This window comes from Antechinus flavipes, chromosome X (assembly GCF_016432865.1).
Source record: "Antechinus flavipes isolate AdamAnt ecotype Samford, QLD, Australia chromosome X, AdamAnt_v2, whole genome shotgun sequence".
NCBI lineage: Eukaryota > Metazoa > Chordata > Mammalia > Dasyuromorphia > Dasyuridae > Antechinus > Antechinus flavipes.
The window spans coordinates 86170370-86197789 of NC_067404.1; the positions used below are offsets into that span (position 1 = coordinate 86170370).

Here is a 27420-nt window from a genome sequence, read left to right on the forward strand (position 1 = left end):
TCTTTCTCTAATTCTAACTCTAACTCCTTCGAGTCTATCCCTCCCTCCTGCAACTCTAACTCTAACTCCTTCGAGTCTATCCCTCCCTCCTGCAACTCTAACTCTAACTCCTTCGAGTCTATCCCTCCCTCCTGCAACTCTAACTCTAACTCCTTCGAGTCTATCCCTCCCTCCTGCAACTCTAACTCTAACTCCTCTAACTTAATATTAATGTTAGAAGAGGAAGAATTAGAGTTAGGTCAGTATGGGTTACACTCTGATGAGTTAGATTTTGACTGACAGTCGTAGAGGTAGAGGATTTAGAGATAAAAATTAAAGAAGTAAGAGATTTGGCGTTAGGGCCTGAGGTAAAGTAGTGTGAGTTATGATTCTTCTTAGCTTTAGAGAAGGTATTGTTAGAGGAAGTATTGTTCAACTTAGAGGAGTTAAATCTCAGGTGTTTATAGTTAGAGTAGATGAGTGAGAATTAGTTAGCCCAGTTAGCGGATTTACAGTTGAGTTACAGGAGTTAGATGTAGCATGTGAGATAGAGTTGGCATTAGAGCAGTTACCTTTCGACAACTGAGAGTATATTCTGTAAGTGCTCTCAGTCTGACTCCTCTATTTCCTCTAACACGAATTCTTCCTTCTTTCACTCTAACTTTCCTGTTCCATAATGTAACCCTAACTGCTCTACCTTTCAGTATAACTCTTCTAACTCAGAATCTAAATCCTCTACCCTTTGCAACTCTTACTCTGCCTCGCAGCTCTATCTCATTCTACTCTGTCTTATTTCTACTCTAAATCTTACTGCTCTAACTCTATGTTTACATTCCCTAATGTAACTCTGATACCTCTAAGTGTGAGACCTTACCTTTAATTGTAACTTTATTTCGAGTAAATCGAAATGCTCTTAGTGTAATTCTACTGCATCCAGCTCTTACTCTTCTAATGGTAACTTTAACTCTCTTTCTCTAATTCTAACTCTAACTCCTTCGAGTCTATCCCTCCCTCCTGCAACTCTAACTCTAACTCCTTCGAGTCTATCCCTCCCTCCTGCAACTCTAACTCTAACTCCTTCGAGTCTATCCCTCCCTCCTGCAACTCTAACTCTAACTCCTTCGAGTCTATCCCTCCCTCCTGCAACTCTAACTCTAACTCAAACTCTAAATCCTCTACCCTTTGCAACTCTTACTCTACCTTGAAGCTCTTCCTCATTCAACTCTAAGTCTAATAATTTCTCTCTCACTCCTATTCTTCACTCCAACTTATTCCATGACAACACTAACCCTGGTAACTCTTAATCTCACTCTAAGTGCTTTAAATCTAATTCTTAAGTTGAAGTCATTTTTTTCTCGCTCTCACTTGTATAAGTCTTAGTCCAACTTGAACTTCTGTATTTCTAACTTTAATTCCTCTAAATCTTACTGGTATTCTTCACTCTAACTTTCCTGTTCCATAATGTAACCCTAACTGCTCTACCTTTCAGTATAACTCTTCTAACTCAGAATCTAAATCCTCTACCCTTTGCAACTCTTACTCTGCCTCGCAGCTCTATCTCATTCTACTCTGTCTTATTTCTACTCTAAATCTTACTGGAATTCTTCACTCTAACTTATTCCATGACAACACTAACCCTGGTAACTCTTAATCTCACTCTAAGTGCTTTAAATCTAATTCTTAAGTTGAAGTCATTTTTTTCTCGCTCTCACTTGTATAAGTCTTAGTCCAACTTAAACTTTTGTATTTGTAACTTTAATTCCTCTAAATCTTACTCCATTAATGCTTGCTCTAACTCTGAACCATGTCATTTGTCTCTAGCTCCAACATCTACACTTATTGTAACTCAAACTTCTCTAATTCTAACTCTAACTCCTCTAACTTAGTATTAATGTTAGAAGAGGAAGAATTAGAGTTAGGTCAGTATGGGTTACACTCTGATGAGTTAGATTTTGACTGACAGTCGTAGAGGTAGAGGATTTAGAGATAAAAATTAAAGAAGTAAGAGAGTTGGAGTTAGGGTCTGAGGTAAAGTAGTGTGAGTTATGATTTTTCTTAGCTTTAGGGAAGGTATTGTTAGAGGAAGTATTGTTCAACTTAGAGGAGTTAAATCTCAGGTGTTTATCGTTAGAGTAGATGAGTGAGAATTAGTTAGCCCAGTTAGTGGATTTACAGTTGAGTTACAGGAGTTAGATGTAGCATGAGAGATAGAGCTGGCATTAGAGCAGTTACCTTTAGACAACTGAGAGTATATTCTGTAAGTGCTCTCAGTGTGACTCCTCTATTTCCTCTAACACGAATTCTTCCTTCTTTCACTCTAACTTTACTGTTCCATAATGTAACCCTAACTGCTCTACCTTTCAGTATAACTCCTCTAACTCAAAATCTAAATTCTCTATCCTTTGCAACTCTTACTCTACCTCGAAGCTCTTCCTCATTCAACTCTAAGTCTAATTTTAACTCTCTTTCTTAGTCATATAAATCTATTTCAAAATCTACCTGCCCTAAGGCTAACTCATCTGAATCTAAATGTAACACTCACATCTCCAAATCTTAATCTAATTTTTAAATCTAAGTTATTTTTCTCTAGATCTCACTTGTATAAGTCTTAGTCCAACTTAAACTTTTGTATTTGTAACTTTAATTCCTCTAAATCTTACTGGTATTCTTCACTCTAACTTATTCCATGACAAAACTAATACTTGTAAATCTTAATCTCACTCTGATCTAATTCTAAGTCTAATTTTAACTCTCTTTCTCTAATTGTAAATCTTGTAAATCTAAGTCTTACTCCTGTATAGATAACTGCTTTAAGTCAACCAGCTCTAACTCTAAAGCTAACTCCTGCAACTCTTGTTCGAACTGTAACCTTGAGTGTAGTAATTTTCATCCTACCTCCTACAATTCTAAGTCAAATTCTAATCCCTCTTAGTCTAAATCATCCCAATCTAAATCTTACTGGAATTCTTCACTCTAACTTATTCCATGACAACACTAACCCTGGTAACTCTTAATCTCACTCTGATCTAATTCTAAGTCTAATTTTAACTCTCTTTCTCTAATTGTAAGTCTTGTAAATCTAAGTCTTACTCCTGTATAGATAACTGCTTTAAGTCAACCAGCTCTATCTCTAAAGCTAACTCCTGCAACTCTTGTTCGAACTGTACCCTTGAGTGTAGTAATTCTCACCCTAACTCATAGAACTCTAAGTCAAATTCTAACCCCTCTTAGTCTAAATCATCCCAATCTAAATCCTACTCCATGAATTCTTGCTCTAACTCTGAACCATGTCATTTGTCTCTAGCTCCAACATCTAAACTCATTGTAACTCAAACTTCTCTAATTCTAACTCTAACTCCTTCGAGTCTATCCCTCCCTCCTGCAACTCTAACTCTAACTCAAACTCTAAATTCTCTAATTCCTTTAAGTCTAAATTAAAATTTTCTGTTTCTCTTCTTCTTAACTCTAACTCAAACTCTAAATCCTCTAATTCCTTTAAGGCTAAATCAAATTTTTCTGTTTCTCTTTCTCTTCTCTCAAACTCATTGGAATCTATCATTACCTCCTTTAACTCTTATGCTAACTGTAACCTTGAGTGTAGTAATTTTCATCCTAACTCATAGAACTCTAAGTCAAATTCTAACCCCTCTTAGTCTAAATCATCCCAATCTAAATCTTACTCCATTAATGCTTGCTCTAACTCTGAACCATGTCATTTGTCTCTAGCTCCAACATCTAAACTCATTGTAACTCAAACTTCTCTAATTCTAACTCTAACTCCTTCGAGTCTATCCCTCCCTCCTGCAACTCTAACTCTAACTCAAACTCTAAATTCTCTAATTCCTTGAAGGCTAAATCAAATTTTTCTGTTTCTCTTCTTCTTAACTCTAACTCCTCTAACTCAAAATCTAAATTCTTTATTTCCTTGAAGCCTAAATCAAATTTTTCTGTTTCTCTTTCTCTTCTCTCAAACTCATTCGAATCTATCATTACCTCCTTTAACTCTTATGCTAACTGTAACCTTGAGTGTAGTAATTTTCACCCTACCTCATACAACTCTAAGTCAACTTCTAACCCCTCTTAGCCTAATCATCCCAATCTAAATCCTACTCCATGAATTCTTGCTCTAACTCTGAACCATGTCATTTGTCTCTAGCTCCAACATCTACACTTATTGTAACTCAAACTTCTCTAATTCTAATTCCACCTCAAACTCTCAATCCTCTACCCTTTGCAACTCTTACTCTACCTCGAAGCTCTTCCTCATTCAACTCTAAGTCTAATTTTAACTCTCTTTCTCTAATTCTAACTCTAACTCAAACTCTAAATTCTCTATCCTTTGCAACTCTTACTCTGCCTCGCAGCTCTATCTCATTCTACTCTGTCTTATTTCTACTCTAAATCTTACTGGTATTCTTCACTCTAACTTATTCCATGACAACACTAACCCTGGTAACTCTTAATCTCACTCTGATCTAATTCTAAGTCTAATTTTAACTGTTATAACTTTTATTCTTACTCTTACACTAACTGGTCTAATTTTAACTCTCTTTCTTAGTCATATAAATCTATTTCAAAATCTACCTGCCCTAAGGCTAACTCATCTGAATCTAAACCTAAGAGTCACTTCTCTAAATCTTAATCTAATTCTTTAGTCTAAGTCATTTTTCTGTAGATCTCACTCGTATAATCTTAGTTCACCTTAACCTTCTGTATTTCTAACTTTAATTCCTCTTAATCTAACTGGTCTAATTCTATCTTTACATCCCCCTAATGTAACTCTGATACCTCTAAGTGTGAGACCTTACCTTTAATTGTAACTTTACTTCCAATGAATCTAAATGCTCTTAGTGTAACTCTATTGGATCCTACTCTGACTCTTCTATTGGTGACTTTAACTCTATTTCTTTCTCTAATTCTAAATCTTGTAAATCTAAGTCTTACTCCTCTATAGATAACTGCTTTAAGTCAACCAGCTCTAACTCTAAAGCTAACTCCTGCATCTCTAACTCTAACTCATTCGAGTCTATCATTACCTCCTTTAACTCTTATGCTAACTGTAACCTTGAGTGTAGTAATTCTCACCCTAACTCATAGAACTCTAAGTCAAACTCTAACCCTCCTTAGTCTAAATCATCCCAATCTAAATCTTACTGGTATTCTTCACTCTAACTTTTAATGTTCCATAATGTAACCCTAACTGCTCTACCATTCAGTATAACTCCTCTAACTTAGTATTAATGTTAGAAGAGGAAGAGTTAGACTTAGGGCAGTATGGGTTATACTCTGATGAGTTAGATTTTGACTGACAGTCATAGAGGTAGTTGATTTAGAGATAAAAATTAAAGAAGTAAGAGATTTGGAGTTAGGGCCTGAGGTAAAGTAGTGTGAGTTATGATTCTTCTTAGCTTTAGAGAAGGTAATGTTAGAGGAAGTATTGTTCAACTTAGAGGAGTTAAATCTCAGGTGTTTATAGTTAGAGTAGATGAGTGAGAATTAGTTAGCCCAGTTAGCGGATTTACAGTTGAGTTACAGGAGTTAGATGTAGCATGAGAGATAGAGTTGGCATTAGAGCAGTTACCTTTAGTTACCATTAGGCAACTGAGAATATATTCTGTAAGTGCTCTCAGTCTGACTCCTCTATTTCCTCTAACACGAATTCTTCCTTCTTTCACTCTAACTTTACTGTTCCATAATGTAACCCTAACTGCTCTACCTTTCAGTATAACTCCTCTAACTCAAAATCTAAATCCTCTGATTCCTTTAAGTCTAAATCAAATTTTTTCTGTTTCTCTTCCTCTTAACTCTAACTCATTCGAGTCTATCCCTACCTCCTGCAACTCTTATTCTAACTGTAACCTTGAGAGTAGTAATTCTCACCCTAACTCCTAGAACTCTAAGTCAAACTCTAACCCCTCTTAGTCTAAATCATCCCAATCTAAACCTTCCTCCATTAACTCTTGCTCTAACTCTTAACCATGACATTTATCTCTAGCTCCAACATCTACACTAATTGTAACTCAAACTTGTCTAATTCTAACTCTAACTCATTCCATGACAAAACTAATACTTGTAAATCTTAATCTCACTCTGATCTAATTCTAAGTCTAATTTTCACTCTCTTTCTTAGTCATATAAATCTATTTCAAAATCTACCTGCCCTAAGGCTAACTCATCTGAATCTAAATCTAACACTCACTTCTCTAAATCTTAATCTAATTCTTTAGTCTAAGTCATTTTTCTCTAGCTCTCACCTGTATAACTCTAAATCCACCTTAAAGTTCTGTATTTCTAATTTTAATTCCTCTAAATCTAAGTACTCTAAGTATCTTTACATCTGCCTAATGTAACTCTGACACCTCTAAGTGTAAGACCTTTTGCTTCAATTGAAACTTTATTTCCAATAAATCTAAATGCTCTTAGTGTAACTCTACTGCATGCAACTCTGACTCTACTAAAGGTAACTCTAACTCTATTTCTTTCTCTAATTCTAACTCCTCTAAATCTAAGTCTTACTCCTCTAATGGTAACTGCTGTAAGTCACTGTGCTCTAACTTTAAAGCTAACTCCTGCAACTCTTATTCTAACTGTAACCTTGAGTGTAGTAATTTTCATCCTACCTCCTACAATTCTAAGTCAAATTCTAATCCCTCTTAGTCTAAATCATCCCAATCTAAATCTTATTCCATTAATCCTAGCTCTAACTCTTAACCATGACATGTATCTCTAGCTACAACATCTACACTAATTTTAACTCAAACATCTCTAATTCTAACTCAAACTCTAAATCCTCTAATTCCTTTAAGTCTAAATCAAATTTTCTGTTTCTCTTCTTCTTAACTCTAACTCCTCTAAATCTAAGTCTTACTCCTCTATTGATAACTGCTTTAAGTCAACCAGCTCTAACTCTAAAGCTAACTCCTGCAACTCTAACTCTATTTCTTTCTCTAATTCTAACTCTAACTCAAAATCTTTATCCTTTAAATCCTTTAAGTCTAAATCAAATTTTTCTGTTTCTCTTCCTCTTAACTCTAACTCCTCTAAATCTAAGTCTTACTCCTCTAATGGTAACTAACTCTATTTCTTTCTCTAATTCTAAATCTTGTAAATCTAAGTCTTACTCCTCTAATGGTAACTAACTCTATTTCTTTCTCTAATTCTAAATCTTGTAAATCTAAGTCTTACTCCTCTAATGGTAACTGCTGTAAGTCACTGTGCTCTAACTTTAAATCTAACTCCTGCATCTCTAACTCTAACTCTATTTCTTTCTCTAATTCTAACTCCTCTAAATCTAAGTCTTACTCCTCTAATGGTAACTGCTGTAAGTCACTGTGCTCTAACTTTAAATCTAACTCCTGCATCTCTAACTCTAACTCAAACTCTAAATCCTCTAATTCCTTTAAGTCTAAATCAAATTTTCTGTTTCTCTTCCTCTCCTCTCTAACTCATTCCATGACAAAACTGACACTTGTAAATCTTAATCTCACTCTAAGTGCTTTAAATCTAATTCTTAAGTTGAAGTCATTTTTTTCTCGCTCTCACTTGTATAAGTCTTAGTCCAACTTAAACTTTTGTATTTGTAACTTTAATTCCTCTAAATCTTATTCCATTAATCCTAGCTCTAACTCTTAACCATGACATGTATCTCTAGCTACAACATCTACACTAATTTTAACTCAAACATCTCTAATTCTAACTCAAACTCGAACTCTAAATCTAAGTCTTACTCCTCTAATGGTAACTGCTGTAAGTCACTGTGCTCTAACTTTAAATCTAACTCCTGCATGTCTAACTCTAACTCAAACTCTAAATTCTCTATCCTTTGCAACTCTTACTCTAACACTAACTGGTCTAATTTTAACTCAAACATCTCTAATTCTAACTCAAACTCGAACTCTAAATCTTCTCTACTTTGCAGCTCTTCCTGTACCTCGAAGCTCTACCTCCTTCAACAGTAAGTCTAACAATTACTCTAACTCTTACTCCTGTTCTTCACTCTAACTCATTCCATGACAAAACTGACACTTGTAACTCATAATCTCACTTTAACTGCTGTACTTCTAAATCTAATTTTACCTCTTATAAATCTTACTCTTACTCTAACACTAACTGCTCTAATTTTACTTCCCTATCTAAGTCATATAAGTCTATTTCAAAATCTACCTCCGCTAAGGCTTACTCATCTGAATCTAAATCTAACACTCACTTCTCCAAATCTTATTCTAACTCTCAAGTCTAAGTCATTTTTCTCTAGCTCTCACCTGTATAACTCTAAATCCACCTTAAAGTTCTGTATTTCTAATTTTAATTCCTCTAAATCTAAGTACTCTAAGTATCTTTACATCTGCCTAATGTAACTCTGACACCTCTAAGTGTAAGACCTTTTGCTTCAATTGAAACTTTATTTCCAATAAATCTAAATGCTCTTAGTGTAACTCTACTGCATGCAACTCTGACTCTACTAAAGGTAACTCTAACTCTATTTCTATCTCTCCTTCTAACTCCTCTAAATCTGTCTTACTCCCTCTATCTTCAGAAATTAGGGGGTTTTCCTATGAGCTTCCATGTGGTTAGTTACATGTGCCAGTTTTATGACTGGCATTTAAACAAAAGATCTTTAACTTCACATTCCAATCTCTAGTTCAATTTCAGTATAACATAAAAGTTACAACATTAAAATATCTGAATTTTTTTGTTTGCATTTTCAGTTCCCAGTTTCCTCCTCTCTCCTTCCCAACCCCACACTAGAAAAGGTTAGCATTTGTTATAAATATTTATGTGAAACCATACAATAGGTAATTCCATATATCATTTTTTTTTCTCTGTAGATAGATAGCATTTTGCTTCAGAAGTCCTTCATAGTTAATTTGAAATTTCCTGTCATTATTTCTTAAAGCACAATGATATTCCATTATATTTATATTCCCCAAATTAATCACCCCTAGCCCAATGCATGGGCATCCCCTCAGTTTGCAGCTCTTTGGCACCACAAAATGAGCTGCTGTAATTCTTTTTCTGTATGTAGGTCTTTTACTTTCTTAAAAAAAAACCAAAAATCTCTCTGGGGTTTGGACACTCCCATGAAGGGCAAGCTGAGAGCTCCGGAAGCCCCCCTCCCCCGCTTTTGTTCCCGCCCAAAGTCCGCTCTGGGCTCGTGCTGGATGGGGTCAACTATTGGTTGCCTTGGTCAGGGAGGGCGGGGTTTCTGGTAGAGGAGTCTGGATTGTTCTGTTCCCTCACTCCCTGAAGCAAATTTTACGTGAGGTGTTTCTAAATTGTCTTGGAGGGACAATGTTGTTTCACTTTTTCCTTTTATCGGTTATTCCCCTCCCCAATTCATTCTGAGAGAGAATTTTTAATTTGCTTGGAGGGAAGTTTGCGGCAGCTCCAGGTAAGGTGTCTCCTGCCTTTTTCCCGCCATTTTCTCCTCGGGTTCTGGCTTTGTTAAATGAAGCATTTAAAGCCGAGGGCTTTCTAAATTATCTTGGGGGGCAATGTTGTTTCACTCTTTCCTTTGCTTGGGTTTTCCCCTCCCTAATTCATTCTCAGAGAGAATTTTTAAATTGCTTGGAGGGAAGTTTGCTGGGGGTGCCCAGAAGGTGTCGCCTGCCTTTTTCCCGCCATTTTCTCCTCAGCTTCTAGCTTTGTTGAATGAAGCATTTAAAGCCGAGGGCTTTCTAAATTGTCCTGGGGGGCAATGTTGTTTCACTCTTTCCTTTGCTTGGGTTTTCCCCTCCCTAATTCATTCTCAGAGAGAATTTTTAAATTGCTTGGAGGGAAGTTTGCTGGGGGTGCCCAGAAGGTGTCGCCTGCCTTTTTCCCGCCATTTTCTCCTCAGCTTCTAGCTTTGTTGAATGAAGCATTTAAAGGCGAGGGATTTCCAAATTGTCCTGGGGGGGCAATGTTGTTTCACTCTTTCCTTTTATCAGTCATTCCCTTCCCCAATTAATTCTGAGAGAGAATTTTTAAATTGCTTGGAGGGAAGTTTGCTGGGGGTGCCCAGAAGGTGTCTCCTTTCTTTTCCCCGCCATTTCCCCCTCAGATTCTAGCTTTGTTGAATGAAGCCTGAAAAGCCGAGGGCTTTCTAAATTGTCTTGGGGGGGAATGTTGTTTCACTCTTTCCTTTTATCGGTCAGTCCCTTCCCCAATTAATTCTGAGAGAGAATTTTTAAATTGCTCGTAGGGAAGTTTTCCGCAGCTCCGGGTAAGGTGTCTCCTTTCTTTTTCCCGCCATTTTCTCCTCAGGTTCTGGCTTTGTTGAATGAAGCCTGAAAAGCCGAGGGCTCTCTAAATTGTCTTGGGGGGGCGGCAATGTTGTTTCACTCTTTCCTTTTATCGGTTATTCCCTTCCCCAATTAATTCTGAGAGAGAATTTTTAAATTTCTTGGAGGGAAGTTTGCTGCGGGTGCCCGGAAGGTGTCTCCTGCCTTTTTCCCGCCATTTCCCCCTCGGGTTGTGGCTTTGTTGAATGAAGCATAAAAAGCCGAGGGCTTTCTAAATTGTTTTGGGGGGGCGGCAATGTTGTTTCACTCTTTCCTTTTATCAGTTATTCCCTTCCCCAATTAATTCTGAGAGAGCATTTTTAAATTGCTTGGAGGGAAACGTGCTGCAGGTCCTGGGAGGGTGTGGCCTCCCTTTCCCCCCTCAGGTTGTGGCTTTGTTGAATGAACCATTAAAATCCTAGAAACACAAATGCTAAAACTAGATGTGTCTTTGCCAATAGCCTAGAGTGAGCCCTTGTTTTCAGTGAGGAGATTAAGAGAAAGAAAAGTGAATTTTTTGCCTGAGGTCACACAGCTAATTAGCAGCAGAACTGTGCTGGGCAGCTCTGGACAACTCCTCTACACCAGTCCTACAGAGTCTGCCGAAAAATGGGTAAGTCATTTATCCTCCATAGACCTTATATTCCATCTTTATACAATGAACTCACATGTGGTAGAGATGACTGAAGCCAATTTCCAGCCCACTCCTTGAAGAAATTCTTCATGTTGGCTGTAACAACTTGGTCTGTTCTGTGCATCATTACATTGAGTTTGCAGTTCACTTGAACCCCATAGCAGAAAGAGACATGGGTGTCATCTAGTCCAAAGTTTCTTACACTGTGGATTGTAACCCCTAATGGGGCCAGGTTACTGCATATAGGGGTCTAGAAAAAATAATATTCCACCAATATTTAATTCTTTAGGTAAAAACAAATCCATCTCATTTATATGCACATTTCCTTTTCCATAAATGATAAAATTATAAATATAGCAAATGTATATTATATATAAATATCTATTAATTTACATCATATATATGTTATATAGATATATAAATATAATTTGAAATAAATTTCTTTGTGATTTACCATTAGCAATATTTGATTTGGATATCAATTTTAGGAACTTATATACTATAGGCCAAGGAAAAATCCCTCAGAAAAAGGATGGTGAGTGGGCAAAGTTGAAGAAGCTGTGATTTAGTCTACCATTCTATTTTATAGATGGGAAGTTGCAATTTCAGAAATTGAGTGGTGTTCCAGAGGACTTACATGTGGTTAGTGGTATGATTGTCATTTGAACAAAAGCCTTTTAACTTCACATTCCAGTCTCCAGTTCATTTTCATTATAATATGAACTTTACAGCATTACAAATATGTGTATATATATATATTATATATATATATGTATATATATATATATTATATATATATATATATATATTTTTTTTTTTTTGCTTGCAGCATCACTTCCCAGTTGTCTCTCCCTCTTCCTCCCAACCATACATAATTCTCTATATTAATTTTTTTCTCTGCAGGTAGAAAGCATTTTTCTTCCGAAGTTCTTCACAATAAATTTGAATTTTCCTGTAACCCAGAAGATGTTAGCCGTTAATATTCCACTAATTTTGCTGTACCCTAATATACTCTTGGATCAGCCCTTCACCCCGCATTAGTTCCTGTAAGTTTTCCATATTTTTGTAAAATCAACTTGTTCATTATTTCTTACAACACTCTAATTCCTCTAATTCTAACTACTCTAACTCAAACGCCTCTAACTCTGATACTAAATCTAGCTCTATCTCTGACTCTGAATTTAACTCTAACTCTGATTCATCAAGCTCTAACATTGACTCCTCTAAAAATTACTCTAACTCTATCTGCTCTAATTCTAAACCTTCCTCCATTACTCCAACTCCAACTCCAACTCCAACTCCAGTTCCAGCTCCAGCTCCAGATCCAGATCCAACTCCAGCTCCAGCTCCAGCTCCAACTCCAGCTCCAGCTCCAGATCCAACTCCAGCTCCAGATACAACTCCAGCTCCAGCTCCAGCTCCAGATCCAACTCCAGCGCCAGCTCCAGCTCCAGATCCAACTCCAGCTCCAGCGCCAGCTCCAGCTCCAGATCCAACTCCAGCTCCAGCTCCGCTCCAGCTCCAGTTCTAACTCGAACACTAACTCCTGTAAATCAAAATCAAAATCCTGTAACTACTCTAAATCTAACACAAACTTTTCTACCATCACTCTTACTGTGAAATCTAACTCATTCATCTCTGACCCTAACTCCTATAACTCTTAGTCTAACTCGGACTCTTAACTCCTCTAATTCTAACCCTAAATCCTTTTTCCTAACTCTTATCTTTTCTAACTCTTATTCTACTCTTAACTCTAACTCTTATAACAGTTATTCTAATTCTAACTCCTCTAATTCTTATATATTACCCTTAACTCTACCTCATTGAACTCTAACTATAAGTGTAATGAATATTACTCTAAATCTTACTCTTATTCTTCACTCTAACTCATTCCACTCTAACACTAACTCCTATAATTCTTAGTCTAATTCTCACTACTCGAATTCTAACTCTAACTCTTATAACTCTTATACTTACTCTACACTAACTAGTCTAATTTTAACTCTAATTCCAAGTCCTATAACTTGAATTCACACTCTAACTCCTCTTAGTCTAACTCATCTGAATCTAAATCTAACACTCCTCTGGTACTCTAACTCTTAACTCTAAGGTATTCATCTCTACTTGTCACTCATATAATTCTTATTCTACCTCTAACGTCTCTATTTCTACTTTTTCGTCCTCTACAAATAACTGCTCTAACTCTAACTTTACCTCCTCCTAATGTAATGTACACCTCTGACTGTATGTCCTTTAGCTTTGATTGTAACTTTACTTCCAATAAATCAAGATGCTCTAAGTGCAACTCCACTGCATCCAACTCAAACTCTTCTAATGGCAACTCTAACTCTATTTCTTTCTCTAATTACAATCCCTCTACATCTTAGCCTTATGCCTCTATTGATAATGCTTTAAATGAACCTGGTCTAATTATAAATCTAACTCCTGCATCTCTAACTCTAACTCCTCTAACTTAGTATTAATATTAGAGGAGGAAGAGGAAGACTTAGAGGAGTATGCGTTATACTCCGATGAGTTAGATTTTGAATCACTGTCATAGAGTTAGAGGATTGAGAGACAGAAGTGAAGAAAGAAGAATTAGAGTTGGAGTTAGGGTCTGAGGCAAAGTAGTATGAGTTATAATTAGAGCTAGCATTAGAGAAGTTATAGTTAGAGGAATTAGAATTAGACTTAGGGAAGTTAAATCTAGGATATTTATACTTAGAGTAGATGAGATAGTTAGTTAGTGGAGTTAGTGGATTTGCAGTTAAGAGTTACAGGAGTTAGATGTAGCGTTAGAGACAGAGTTGCCATTAGAGCACTTACCTTTAGACAAGTTAGCGTATATTCTGTACCTGCTCTAATTCTTACACCTCCATCATATTGAACTCTAAATCTTCCTTTTTAAACTCTAACTTTTACAATTCTAAGTACTCCTAAGTGCTCTAACTTTAAGTTCTCTAACTCAAACTCTAAATCTTCAAAATCCCTCAACTCTCAATCTAACTTTTGTAACTGATACTCATTCTCTGAATTCTAACTCATTTGACTCTATCACTGACTCCTAAAACTGTTATTCTAATTGTAACTAAGTTTAGTAATTCTCACCCTAACTCCTATAACTCCAAGTCAAACTCTTAACCCCTCTTAGTCTAAATCATCTCAATCTAAATCTTACTCCATTAACTCTTGGTCTAACTCTTAACTATGTCATTTATCTCTGGCCCCAATGCCTACATTAATTGAAACTCAAACTTCTCTAATTCTAACTTGAATTCTTCCCCCTCTACCTCTCAATCTAAATCTAACTCCTCTCACTCTAACATTAAGGAGTCCTACAGTAACTCTGCTAACTTCTACAGAATCTCCTCTAACTTAACTTGGAATTTTAATTCCACTAAATCTGTATCCTCTAACTCTAATGCATCTAACCCGGAATCTAACTGTTTTAACTCCAACTCTATCTCCATTTCTAGTTCTTCCTCTAATTGTTCTAACTGTAATTCTGAACGCTCTAACTCCTCCAACTTTAATTCTCACTCTAAATTATCTAACTCAAACTCTGAGTCATCTACTTTTTGCAACTTTTAGGATAACTCATAACTCAACCTCATTCTACTCTCAGTCTTATTATTCCTCGAACTCTTACTCGTATTCTTCACTCTTAACTCATTCCAGGCTAACACGAACTTCTGTAACTATTCTTCTAACTCTAAAAGGTCTAAATCTAACACTAACGTTCAATCTTATAACTCTTAATCTTACTCTAACATTAACTGCTCTAATTGTAACTACACTTCAGAGTCCTATATCTCTATTTCAAACTCTAGCTCCTCTTAGTCTAAATCATCTGAATCTAAATCTAACTCCCACTCCTGCAACTCTTTTTCTAACCCTAAAGTCTAAGTAATTCTTCTCTAGCTCTCACAGCCATAACTCTAATTGTACCTCAAACTTCTCTCTTTTTAATTTTAACTGCTCTAAATCAAACTGCTCTAACTCTCATGTTACCTATTCCTAATGGCACTGTGACACCTCTAACTGTACCTTCTTTAGCTTTACTTGTAAGTTTACTTCCAATAAATCTAAATGCTCTCAGTGTAACGATACTGGATCTTAATCTAACTCTTGTAATGGTAACTTTAACTCTATTTCTTTCTCTAATTCTAAATCTTGTAAATCTAAGTCTTACTCCTCTATAGATACCTGCTTTAAGTCAACCAGCTCTAACTCTAAAGGTAACTCCTGCACCTCTAACTCTAACTCCTCTAACTTAGTATTAATGTTAGAAGAGGAAGAGTTAGACTTAGAGCAGTATGGGTTATACTCTGATGAGTTAGATTTTGAATGACAGTCGTAGAGGTAGAGGATTTAGAAATAAAAATTAAAGAAGTTAGAGAGTTGGAGTTAGGGTCTGAGCTAAAGTAGTGTGAGTTATGATTATTCTTAGCTTTAGAGAAGGTATTGTTAGAGGAAGTAGAGTTCAACTTAGAGGAGTTAAATCACAGGTGTTTATAGTTAGAGTAGATGAGTGAGAATTAGTGAGCCCAGTTAGTGGATTTACAGTGGAGTTACAGGAGTTAGATGTAGCTTTAGAGATAGAGTTGGCATTAGAGCAGTTACCTTTAGACAACTGAGAGTATATTCTGTAAGTGCTCTCAGTCTGACTCCTGTATTTCCTCTAACTAGAATTCTTCCTTCTTTCACTCTAACTTTCCTGTTCCATAATGTAACCCTAACTGCTCTACCTTTCAGTATAACTCCTCTAACTCAAAATCTAAATTCTCTAATTCCTTGAAGGCTAAATCAAATTTTTCTGTTTCTCTTCCTCTTCTCTCAAACTCATTGGAATCTATCATTACCTCCTTTAACTCTTATGCTAACTGTAACCTTGAGTGTAGTAATTTTCACCCTAACACATACAACTCTAAGTCAAATTCCAACCCCTCTTAGTCTAATCATCCCAATCTACATCCTACTCCATGAATTCTTGCTCTAACTCTGAACCATGTCATTTGTCTCTAGCTCCAACATCTAAACTCATTGTAACTCAAACTTCTCTAATTCTAACTCTAACTCAAACTCTAAATTCTCTATCCTTTGCAACTCTTACTCTGCCTCGCAGCTCTATCTCATTCTACTCTGTCTTATTTCTACTCTAAATCTTACTGGAATTCTTCACTCTAACTTATTCCATGACAACACTAACCCTGATAACTCTTAATCTCACTCTGATCTAATTCTAAGTCTAATTTTAACTGTTATAACTTTTATTCTTACTCTAACACTAACTGGTCTAATTTTAACTCTCTTTCTTAGTCATATAAATCCATTTCAAAATCTACCTGCCCTAAGGCTAACTCATCTGAATCTAAACCTAAGAGTCACTTCTCCAAATCTTAATCTAATTCTTAAGTTGAAGTCATTTTTTTCTCGCTCTCACTTGTATAAGTCTTAGTCCAACTTAAACTTTTGTATTTGTAACTTTAATTCCTCTAAATCTTACTGCTCTAACTCTATCTTTACATCCCCCTAATGTAACTCTGATACCTCTAAGTGTGAGACCTTACCTTTAATTGTAACTTTATTTCGAGTAAATCAAAATGCTCTTAGTGTAATTCTACTGCATCCAGCTCTTACTCTTCTAATGGTAACTAACTCTATTTCTTTCTCTAATTGTAAATCTTGTAAATCTAAGTCTTACTCCTCTATTGATAACTGCTTTAAGTCAACCAGCTCTAACTCTAAAGCTAACTCCTGCATCTCTAACTCTAACTCCTCTAACTTAATATTAATGTTAGAAGAGGAAGAGTTAGACTTAGGGCGGTATGGGTTATACTCTGATGAGTTAGATTTTGACTGACAGTCATAGAGGTAGTTGATGTAGAGATAAAAATTAAAGAAGTAAGAGATTTGGAGTTAGGGTCTGAGGTAAAGTAGTGTGAGTTATGATTTTTCTTAGCTTTAGAGAAGGTATTGTTAGAGGAAGTATTGTTCAACTTAGAGGAGTTAAATCTCAGGTGTTTATAGTTAGAGTAGATGAGTGAGAATTAGTTAGCCCAGTTAGTGGATTTACAGTTGAGTTACAGGAGTTAGATGTAGCATGAGAGATAGAGTTGGCATTAGAGCAGTTACCTTTCGACAACTGAGAGTATATTCTGTAAGTGCTCTCAGTCTGACTCCTCTATTTCCTCTAACACGAATTCTTCCTTCTTTCACTCTAACTTTCCTGTTCCATAATGTAACCCTAACTGCTCTACCATTCAGTATAACTCTTCTAACTCAGAATCTAAATCCTCTAATTCCTTTAAGTCTAAATCAAAATTTTCTGTTTCTCTTCTTCTTAACTCTAACTCCTTCGAGTCTATCCCTCCCTCCTGCAACTCTTATTCGAACTGTACCCTTGAGTGTAGTAATTCTCACCCTAACTCATAGAACTCTAAGTCAAACTCTAACCCTCCTTAGTCTAAATCATCCCAATCTAAATCTTACTCCATTAATGCTTGCTCTAACTCTTATCCATGATATTTATCTCTAGCTCCAACATCTACACTTATTGTAACTCAAACTTCTCTAATTCTAATTCCACCTCAAACTCTCAATCCTCTACCCTTTGCAACTCTTACTCTACCTCGAAGCTCTTCCTCATTCAACTCTAAGTCTAATAATTTCTCTCTCACTCCTATTCTTCACTCCAACTTATTCCATGACAAAACTAATACTTGTAAATCTTAATCTCACTCTAAGTGCTTTAAATCTAATTTTTATTATAACTCTTATAACTTTTAGTCTTACTCTAACACTAACTGCTCCAATTTCCACTCTCTTCCTTAGTCATATAAATCTATTTGAAAATCTACCTGCCCCAAGCCTAACTCTTCTGAATCTAAATGTAACACTCACATCTCCAAATCTTAATCTAATTTTTATTTCTAAGTTATTTTTCTCTAGATCTCACTTGTATAAGTCTTAGTCCAACTTGAACTTCTGTATTTCTAACTTTAATTCCTCTAAATCTTACTGCTCTAACTCTATGTTTACATTCCCTAATGTAACTCTGATACCTCTAAGTGTGAGACCTTACCTTTAATTGTAACTTTATTTCGAGTAAATCGAAATGCTCTTAGTGTAATTCTACTGCATCCAGCTCTTACTCTTCTAATGGCAACAAACTCTATTTCTTTCTCTAATTGTAAATCTTGTAAACCTAAGTCTTACTCCTCTATTGATAACTGCTTTAAGTCAACCAGCTCTAACTCTAAAGCTAACTCCTGCAACTCTAACTCTAACTCCTCTAACTTAGTATTAATGTTAGAAGAGGAAGAATTAGAGTTAGGTCAGTATGGGTTACACTCTGATGAGTTGGATTTTGACTGACAGTCGTAGAGGTAGAGGATTTAGAGATAAAAATTAAAGAAGTAAGAGAGTTGGAGTTAGGGTCTGAGCTAAAGTAGTGTGAGTTATGATTATTCTTAGCTTTAGGGAAGGTATAGTTAGAGGAAGTAGAGTTCAACTTAGAGGAGTTAAATCTCAGGTGTTTATAGTTAGAGTAGATGAGTGAGAATTAGTTAGCCCAGTTAGCGGATTTACAGTTGAGTTACAGGAGTTAGATGTAGCATGTGAGATAGAGTTGGCATTAGAGCAGTTACCTTTCGACAACTGAGAGTATATTTTGTAAGTGCTCTCAGTCTGACTCCTCTATTTCCTCTAACACGAATTCTTCCTTCTTTCACTCTAACTTTCCTGTTCCCTAATGTAACCCTAACTGCTCTACCTTTCAGTATAACTCCTCTAACTCAAAATCTAAATTCTCTAATTCCTTGAAGGCTAAATCAAAATTTTTCTGTTTCTCTTCCTCTTCTCTCAAACTCATTCGAATCTATCATTACCTCCTTTAACTCTTATGGTAACTGTAACCTTGAGTGTAGTAATTTTCATCCTACCTCATACAACTCTAAGTCAAATTCTAACCCCTTTTAGCTTAATCATCCCAATCTAAATCGTACTCCATGAATTCTTGCTCTAACTCTGAACCATGTCATTTGTCTCTAGCTCCAACATCTAAACTCATTGTAACTCAAACTTCTCTAATTCTAACTCTAACTCAAACTCTAAATTCTCTATCCTTTGCAACTCTTACTCTGCCTCGCAGCTCTATCTCATTCTACTCTGTCTTATTTCTACTCTAAATCTTACTGGTATTCTTCACTCTAACTTATTCCATGACAACACTAACCCTGGTAACTCTTAATCTCACTCTGATCTAATTCTAAGTCTAATTTTAACTGTTATAACTTTTATTCTTACTCTTACACTAACTGGTCTAATTTTAACTCTCTTTCTTAGTCATGTAAATCTATTTCAGAATCTACCTGCCCTAAGGCTAACTCATCTGAATCTATACCTAAGAGTCACATCTCCAAATCTTAATCTAATTCTTAAGTTGAAGTCATTTTTTTCTCGCTCTCACTTGTATAAGTCTTAGTCCAACTTAAACTTTTGTATTTGTAACTTTAATTCCTCTAAATCTTACTGCTCTAACTCTATCTTTACATCCCCCTAATGTAACTCTGATACCTCTAAGTGTGAGACCTTACCTTTAATTGTAACTTTATTTCGAGTAAATCAAAATGCTCTTAGTGTAATTCTACTGCATCCAGCTCTTACTCTTCTAATGGTAACTAACTCTATTTCTTTCTCTAATTGTAAATCTTGTAAATCTAAGTCTTACTCCTCTATTGATAACTGCTTTAAGTCAACCAGCTCTAACTCTAAAGCTAACTCCTGCATCTCTAACTCTAACTCCTCTAACTTAATATTAATGTTAGAAGAGGAAGAGTTAGACTTAGGGCGGTATGGGTTATACTCTGATGAGTTAGATTTTGACTGACAGTCATAGAGGTAGTTGATGTAGAGATAAAAATTAAAGAAGTAAGAGATTTGGAGTTAGGGTCTGAGGTAAAGTAGTGTGAGTTATGATTTTTCTTAGCTTTAGAGAAGGTATTGTTAGAGGAAGTATTGTTCAACTTAGAGGAGTTAAATCTCAGGTGTTTATAGTTAGAGTAGATGAGTGAGAATTAGTTAGCCCAGTTAGTGGATTTACAGTTGAGTTACAGGAGTTAGATGTAGCATGAGAGATAGAGTTGGCATTAGAGCAGTTACCTTTCGACAACTGAGAGTATATTCTGTAAGTGCTCTCAGTCTGACTCCTCTATTTCCTCTAACACGAATTCTTCCTTCTTTCACTCTAACTTTCCTGTTCCATAATGTAACCCTAACTGCTCTACCTTTCAGTATAACTCTTCTAACTCAGAATCTAAATCCTCTAATTCCTTTAAGTCTAAATCAAAATTTTCTGTTTCTCTTCTTCTTAACTCTAACTCTTTCGAGTCTATCTCTCCCTCCTGCAACTCTTATTCGAACTGTACTCTTGAGTGTAGTAATTCTCACCCTAACTCATAGAACTCTAAGTCAAACTCTAACCCTCCTTAGTGTAAATCATCCCAATCTAAATCTTACTCAATTAATGCTTGCTCTAACTCTTATCCATGATATTTATCTCTAGCTCCAACATCTACACTTATTGTAACTCAAACTTCTCTAATTCTAATTCTACATCAAACTCTCAATCCTCTAGCCTTTGCAACTCTTACTCTACCTTGAAGCTCTTCCTCATTCAACTCTAAGTCTAATAATTTCTCTCTCACTCCTATTCTTCACTCCAACTTATTCCATGACAAAACTAATACTTGTAAATCTTAATCTCACTCTAAGTGCTTTAAATCTAATTCTTATTTTAACTCTTATAACTTTTAGTCTTACTCTAACACTAACTGCTCCAATTTCCACTCTCTTCCTTAGTCATATAAATCTATTTGAAAATCTACCTGCCCCAAGCCTAACTCATCTGAATCTAAATGTAACACTCACATCTCCAAATCTTAATCTAATTTTTAAATCTAAGTTATTTTTCTCTAGATCTCACTTGTATAAGTCTTAGTCCAACTTGAACTTCTGTATTTCTAACTTTAATTCCTCTAAATCTTACTGCTCTAACTCTATGTTTACATTCCCTAATGTAACTCTGATACCTCTAAGTGTGAGACCTTACCTTTAATTGTAACTTTATTTCGAGTAAATCGAAATGCTCTTAGTGTAATTCTACTGCATCCAGCTCTTACTCTTCTAATGGTAACAAACTCTATTTCTTTCTCTAATTGTAAATCTTGTAAATCTAAGTCTTACTCCTCTATTGATAACTGCTTTAAGTCAACCAGCTCTATCTCTAAAGCTAACTCCTGCAACTCTAACTCTAACTCCTCTAACTTAGTATTAATGTTAGAAGAGGAAGAATTAGAGTTAGGTCAGTATGGGTTACACTCTGATGAGTTAGATTTTGACTGACAGTCGTAGAGGTAGAGGATTTAGAGATAAAAATTAAAGAAGTAAGAGAGTTGGAGTTAGGGTCTGAGCTAAAGTAGTGTGAGTTATGATTATTCTTAGCTTTAGGGAAGGTATTGTTAGAGGAAGTAGAGTTCAACTTAGAGGAGTTAAATCTCAGGTGTTTATAGTTAGAGTAGATGAGTGAGAATTAGTTAGCCCAGTTAGCGGATTTACAGTGGAGTTACAGGAGTTAGATGTAGCATGTGAGATAGAGTTGGCATTAGAGCAGTTACCTTTCGACAACTGAGAGTATATTCTGTAAGTGCTCTCAGTCTGACTCCTCTATTTCCTCTAACACGAATTCTTCCTTCTTTCACTCTAACTTTACTGTTCCATAATGTAACCCTAACTGCTCTACCATTCAGTATAACTCTTCTAACTCAGAATCTAAATCCTCTAATTCCTTTAAGTCTAAATCAAAATTTTCTGTTTCTCTTCTTCTTAACTCTAACTCCTTCGAGTCTATCCCTCCCTCCTGCAACTCTTATTCGAACTGTACCCTTGAGTGTAGTAATTCTCACCCTAACTCATAGAACTCTAAGTCAAATTCTAACCCCTCTTAGCTTAATCATCCCAATCTAAATCCTACTCCATGAATTCTTGCTCTAACTCTGAACCATGTCATTTGTCTCTAGCTCCAACATCTAAACTCATTGTAACTCAAACTTCTCTAATTCTAACTCTAACTCAAACTCTAAATTCTCTATCCTTTGCAACTCTTACTCTGCCTCGCAGCTCTATCTCATTCTACTCTGTCTTATTTCTACTCTAAATCTTACTGGTATTCTTCACTCTAACTTATTCCATGACAACACTAACCCTGGTAACTCTTAATCTCACTCTGATCTAATTCTAAGTCTAATTTTAACTGTTATAACTTTTATTCTTACTCTTACACTAACTGGTCTAATTTTAACTCTCTTTCTTAGTCATATAAATCTATTTCAAAATCTACCTGCCCTAAGGCTAACTCATCTGAATCTAAACCTAAGAGTCACTTCTCCAAATCTTAATCTAATTCTTAAGTTGAAGTCATTTTTTTCTCGCTCTCACTTGTATAAGTCTTAGTCCAACTTAAACTTTTGTATTTGTAACTTTAATTCCTCTAAATCTTACTGCTCTAACTCTATCTTTACATCCCCCTAATGTAACTCTGATACCTCTAAGTGTGAGACCTTACCTTTAATTGTAACTTTATTTTTAATGAATCTAAATGCTCTTAGTGTAACTCTATTGGATCCTACTCTGAGTCTTCTAATGGTAACTTTAACTCTCTTTCTCTAATTCTAAATCTTGTAAATGTAAGTCTTACTCCTGTATAGATAACTGCTTTAAGTCAACCAGCTCTAACTCTAAAGCTAACACCTGCATCTCTAACTCTAACTCCTCTAACTTAATATTAATGTTAGAAGAGGAAGAGTTAGATTTAGGGCAGTATGGGTTATACTCTGATGAGTTAGATTTTGACTGACAGTCATAGAGGTAGTGGATTTAGAGATAAAAATTAAAGAAGTAAGAGATTTGTTGTTAGGGTCTGAGGTAAAGTAGTGTGAGTTAAAATTATAGCTAGCTTTAGAGAAGGTATTGTTAGAGGAAGTAGAGTTCAAGTTAGAGGAGTTAAATCTCAGGTGTTTATCGTTAGAGTAGATGAGTGAGAATTAGTGAGCCCAGTTAGTGGATTTACAGTTGAGTTACAGGAGTTAGATGTAGCATTAGAGATAGAGCTGGCATTAGAGCAGTTACCTTTAGACAACTGAGAGTATATTCTGTAAGTGCTCTCAGTGTGACTCCTCTATTTCCTGTAACTCGAATTCTTCCTTCTTTCACTCTAACTTTTAATGTTCCATAATGTAACCCTAACTGCTCTACCTTTCAGTATAACTCCTCTAACTCAAAATCTAAATTCTCTAATTCCTTGAAGGCTAAATCAAATTTTTCTGTTTCTCTTTCTCTTCTCTCAAACTCATTCGAATCTATCATTACCTCCTTTAACTCTTATGCTAACTGTAACCTTGAGTGTAGTAATTTTCATCCTACCTCATACAACTCTAAGTCAAATTCTAACCCCTCTTAGCCTAATCATCCCAATCTAAATCCTACTCCATGAATTCTTGCTCTAACTCTTATCCATGATATTTATCTCTAGCTCCAACATCTACACTTATTGTAACTCAAACTTCTCTAATTCTAACTCTAACTCTAACTCTAACTCCTTCGAGTCTATCCCTCCCTCCTGCAACTCTAACTCTAACTCCTTCGAGTCTATCCCTCCCTCCTGCAACTCTTATTCGAACTGTACCCTTGAGTGTAGTAATTTTCATCCTACCTCATACAACTCTAAGTCAACTTCTAACCCCTCTTAGCTTAATCATCCCAATCTAAATCTTACTGGAATTCTTCACTCTAACTTATTCCATGACAAAACTAATACTTGTAAATCTTAATCTCACTCTGATCTAATTCTAAGTCTAATTTTAACTCTCTTTCTTAGTCATATAAATCTATTTCAAAATCTACCTGACCTAAGGCTAACTCATCTGAATCTAAATCTAACACTCACTTCTCTAAATCTTAATCTAATTCTTATTTTAACTCTTATAACTTTTAGTCTTACTCTTACAGTATCTGCTCTAATTTTCACTCTCTTTCTTAGTCATATAAATCTATTTCAAAATCTACCTGCCCTAAGGCTAACTCATCTGAATCTAAATGTAACACTCACATCTCCAAATCTTAATCTAATTTTTATTTCTAAGTTATTTTTCTCTAGATCTCACTTGTATAAGTCTTAGTCCAACTTAAACTTTTGTATTTCTAACTTTAATTCCTCTTAATCTAACTGCTCTAACTCTATCTTTACATCCCCCTAATGTAACTCTGATACCTCTAAGTGTGAGACCTTACCTTTAATTGTAACTTTATTTCGAGTAAATCGAAATGCTCTTAGTGTAATTCTACTGCATCCAGCTCTTACTCTTCTAATGGTAACTAACTCTATTTCTTTCTCTAATTGTAAATCTTGTAAATCTAAGTCTTACTCCTCTATTGATAACTGCTTTAAGTCAACCAGCTCTAACTCTAAAGCTAACTCCTGCAACTCTTATTCGAACTGTACCCTTGAGTGTAGTAATTCTCACCCTAACTCATAGAACTCTAAGTCAAATTCTAACCCCTCTTAGCTTAATCATCCCAATCTAAATCTTACTGCTCTAACTCTATGTTTACATTCCCTAATGTAACTCTGATACCTCTAAGTGTGAGACCTTACCTTTAATTGTAACTTTATTTCGAGTAAATCGAAATGCTCTTAGTGTAATTCTACTGCATCCAGCTCTTACTCTTCTAATGGTAACTTTAACTCTCTTTCTTAGTCATATAAATCTATTTCAGAATCTACCTGCCCTAAGGCTAACTCATCTGAATCTAAACCTAAGAGTCACTTCTCCAAATCTTATTCTAACTGTAACCTTTTGTGTAGTAATTCTCACCCTAACTCATATAACTCTTACTCAAAATCTAACCCCTCTTAGCTTAATCATCCCAATCTAAATCTTACTGGTATTCTTCACTCTAACTCATTCGAGTCTATCATTACCTCCTTTAAGTCTTATTCTAACTGTAACCTTGAGTGTAGTAATTCTCACCCTAACTCATAGAACTCTAAGTCAAATTCTAACCCCTCTTAGCTTAATCATCCCAATCTAAATCTTACTGCTCTAACTCTATGTTTACATTCCCTAATGTAACTCTGATACCTCTAAGTGTGAGACCTTACCTTTAATTGTAACTTTATTTCGAGTAAATCGAAATGCTCTTAGTGTAATTCTACTGCATCCAGCTCTTACTCTTCTAATGGTAACTTTAACTCTCTTTCTCTAATTCTAAATCTTGTAAATGTAAGTCTTACTCCTGTATAGATAACTGCTTTAAGTCAACCAGCTCTAACTCGAAAGCTAACTCCTGCATCTCTAACTCTAACTCCTCTAACTTAGTATTAATGTTAGAAGAGGAAGAATTAGAGTTAGGTCAGTATGGGTTACACTCTGATGAGTTGGATTTTGACTGACAGTCGTAGAGGTAGTGGATTTAGAGATAAAAATTAAAGAAGTAAGAGAGTTGGAGTTAGGGTCTGAGCTAAAGTAGTGTGAGTTATGATTATTCTTAGCTTTAGGGAAAGTATTGTTAGAGGAAGTAGAGTTCAACTTAGAGGAGTTAAATCTCAGGTGTTTATAGTTAGAGTAGATGAGTGAGAATTAGTTAGCCCAGTTAGCGGATTTACAGTGGAGTTACAGGAGTTAGATGTAGCATGTGAGATAGAGTTGGCATTAGAGCAGTTACCTTTCGACAACTGAGAGTATATTCTGTAAGTGCTCTCAGTCTGACTCCTCTATTTCCTCTAACACGAATTCTTCCTTCTTTCACTCTAACTTTTAATGTTCCATAATGTAACCCTAACTTCTCTACCTTTCAGTATAACTCCTCTTACTCAAAATCTAAATCCTCTAATTCCTTGAAGTTTAAATCAAATTTTTCTGTTTCTCTTCCTCTTATCTCTAACTCATTCGAGTCTATCATTACCCCCTTTAACTCTTATTCTAACTGTAACCTTGAGTGTAGTAATTTTCACCCTAACACATACAACTCTAAGTCAAATTCCAACCCCTCTTAGTCTAAATCATCCCAATCTAAATCCTACTCCATGAATTCTTGCTCTAACTCTTATCCATGATATTTATCTCTAGCTCCAACATCTACACTTATTGTAACTCAAACTTCTCTAATTCTAACTCTAACTCCTTCGAGTCTATCCCTCCCTCCTGCAACTCTAACTCTAACTCCTTCGAGTCTATCCCTCCCTCCTGCAACTCTAACTCTAACTCCTTCGAGTCTATCCCTCCCTCCTGCAACTCTAACTCTAACTCAAACTCTAAATTCTCTATCCTTTGCAACTCTTACTCTACCTCGAAGCTCTTCCTCATTCAACTCTAAGTCTAATAATTTCTCTCTCACTCCTATTCTTTACTCCAACTTATTCCATGACAGCACTAACCCTTGTAAATCTTAATCTCACTCTAAGTGCTTTAAATCTAACTCTTATTTTAACTCTTATAACTTTTAGTCTTACTCTTACAGTATCTGCTCTAATTTTCACTCTCTTTCTTAGTCATATAAATCTATTTCAAAATCTACCTGACCTAAGGCTAACTCATCTGAATCTAAATCTAACACTCACTTCTCTAAATCTTAATCTAATTCTTTAGTCTAAGTCATTTTTCTGTAGATCTCACTCGTATAATCTTAGTTCACCTTAACCTTCTGTATTTCTAACTTTAATTCCTCTTAATCTAACTGGTCTAATTCTATCTTTACATCCCCCTAATGTAACTCTGATACCTCTAAGTGTGAGACCTTACCTTTAATTGTAACTTTATTTCGAGTAAATCGAAATGCTCTTAGTGTAATTCTACTGCATCCAGCTCTTACTCTTCTAATGGTAACTAACTCTATTTCTTTCTCTAATTGTAAATCTTGTAAATCTAAGTCTTACTCCTCTATTGATAACTGCTTTAAGTCAACCAGCTCTAACTCTAAAGCTAACTCCTGCATCTCTAACTCTAACTCCTCTAACTTAGTATTAATGTTAGAAGAAGAAGAGTTAGACTTAGAGCAGTATGGGTTATACTCTGATGAGTTAGATTTTGAATGACAGTCATAGAGGTAGAGTATTTAGAGATAAAAATTTAAAAAGTAAGAGTTAGAGTTGGAGTTTGGGTCTGAGGTATAGTTGTGTGAGTTATAATTATAGTTAGCTTTACAGAAGGTATTGTTAGAGGAAGTAGAGTTCAACTTAGAGGAGTTAAATCTCAGGTGTTTATAGTTAGAGTAGATGAGTGAGAATTAGTTAGCCCAGTTAGTGGATTTACAGTTGAGTTACAGGAGTTAGATGTAGCATGAGAGATAGAGTTGGCATTAGAGCAGTTACCTTTAGACAACTGAGAGTATATTCTGTAAGTGCTCTCAGTCTGACTCCTCTATTTCCTCTAACACGAATTCTTCCTTCTTTCACTCTAACTTTTAATGTTCCATAATGTAACCCTAACT

General features: G+C 35.5%; 2 long non-coding RNA genes across 9 annotated transcripts; one reads left to right on the forward strand and one right to left on the reverse strand.

Annotated features, from left to right (window-relative positions):
- Positions 1-351: 351 nt before the first annotated feature.
- On the reverse strand, positions 352-22953 carry LOC127542408 (uncharacterized). Of its 5 annotated transcripts, none has more exons than XR_007948664.1 (3): positions 20534-22953; positions 15624-17506; positions 352-676 (listed from the first exon to the last, which is right to left on the reverse strand). It is a non-coding gene; the product is annotated as an uncharacterized LOC127542408 (long non-coding RNA). The 5 variants fall into 5 exon arrangements; XR_007948663.1 differs by lacking the exon at positions 352-676 and adding an exon at positions 2124-2336; XR_007948666.1 differs by lacking the exon at positions 352-676 and adding an exon at positions 2428-2478 and having other exon boundaries at positions 16221-17506.
- On the forward strand, positions 1852-27420 carry LOC127542409 (uncharacterized). 4 transcript variants are annotated; one of them, XR_007948667.1, is made up of 4 exons: positions 7837-10854; positions 11779-11921; positions 12180-18362; positions 27140-27420. It is a non-coding gene; the product is annotated as an uncharacterized LOC127542409 (long non-coding RNA). The 4 variants fall into 4 exon arrangements; XR_007948670.1 differs by lacking the exon at positions 27140-27420 and adding an exon at positions 22947-23042 and having other exon boundaries at positions 12180-18409; XR_007948669.1 differs by lacking the exons at positions 7837-10854; positions 11779-11921 and adding an exon at positions 1852-2007 and having other exon boundaries at positions 15295-18362.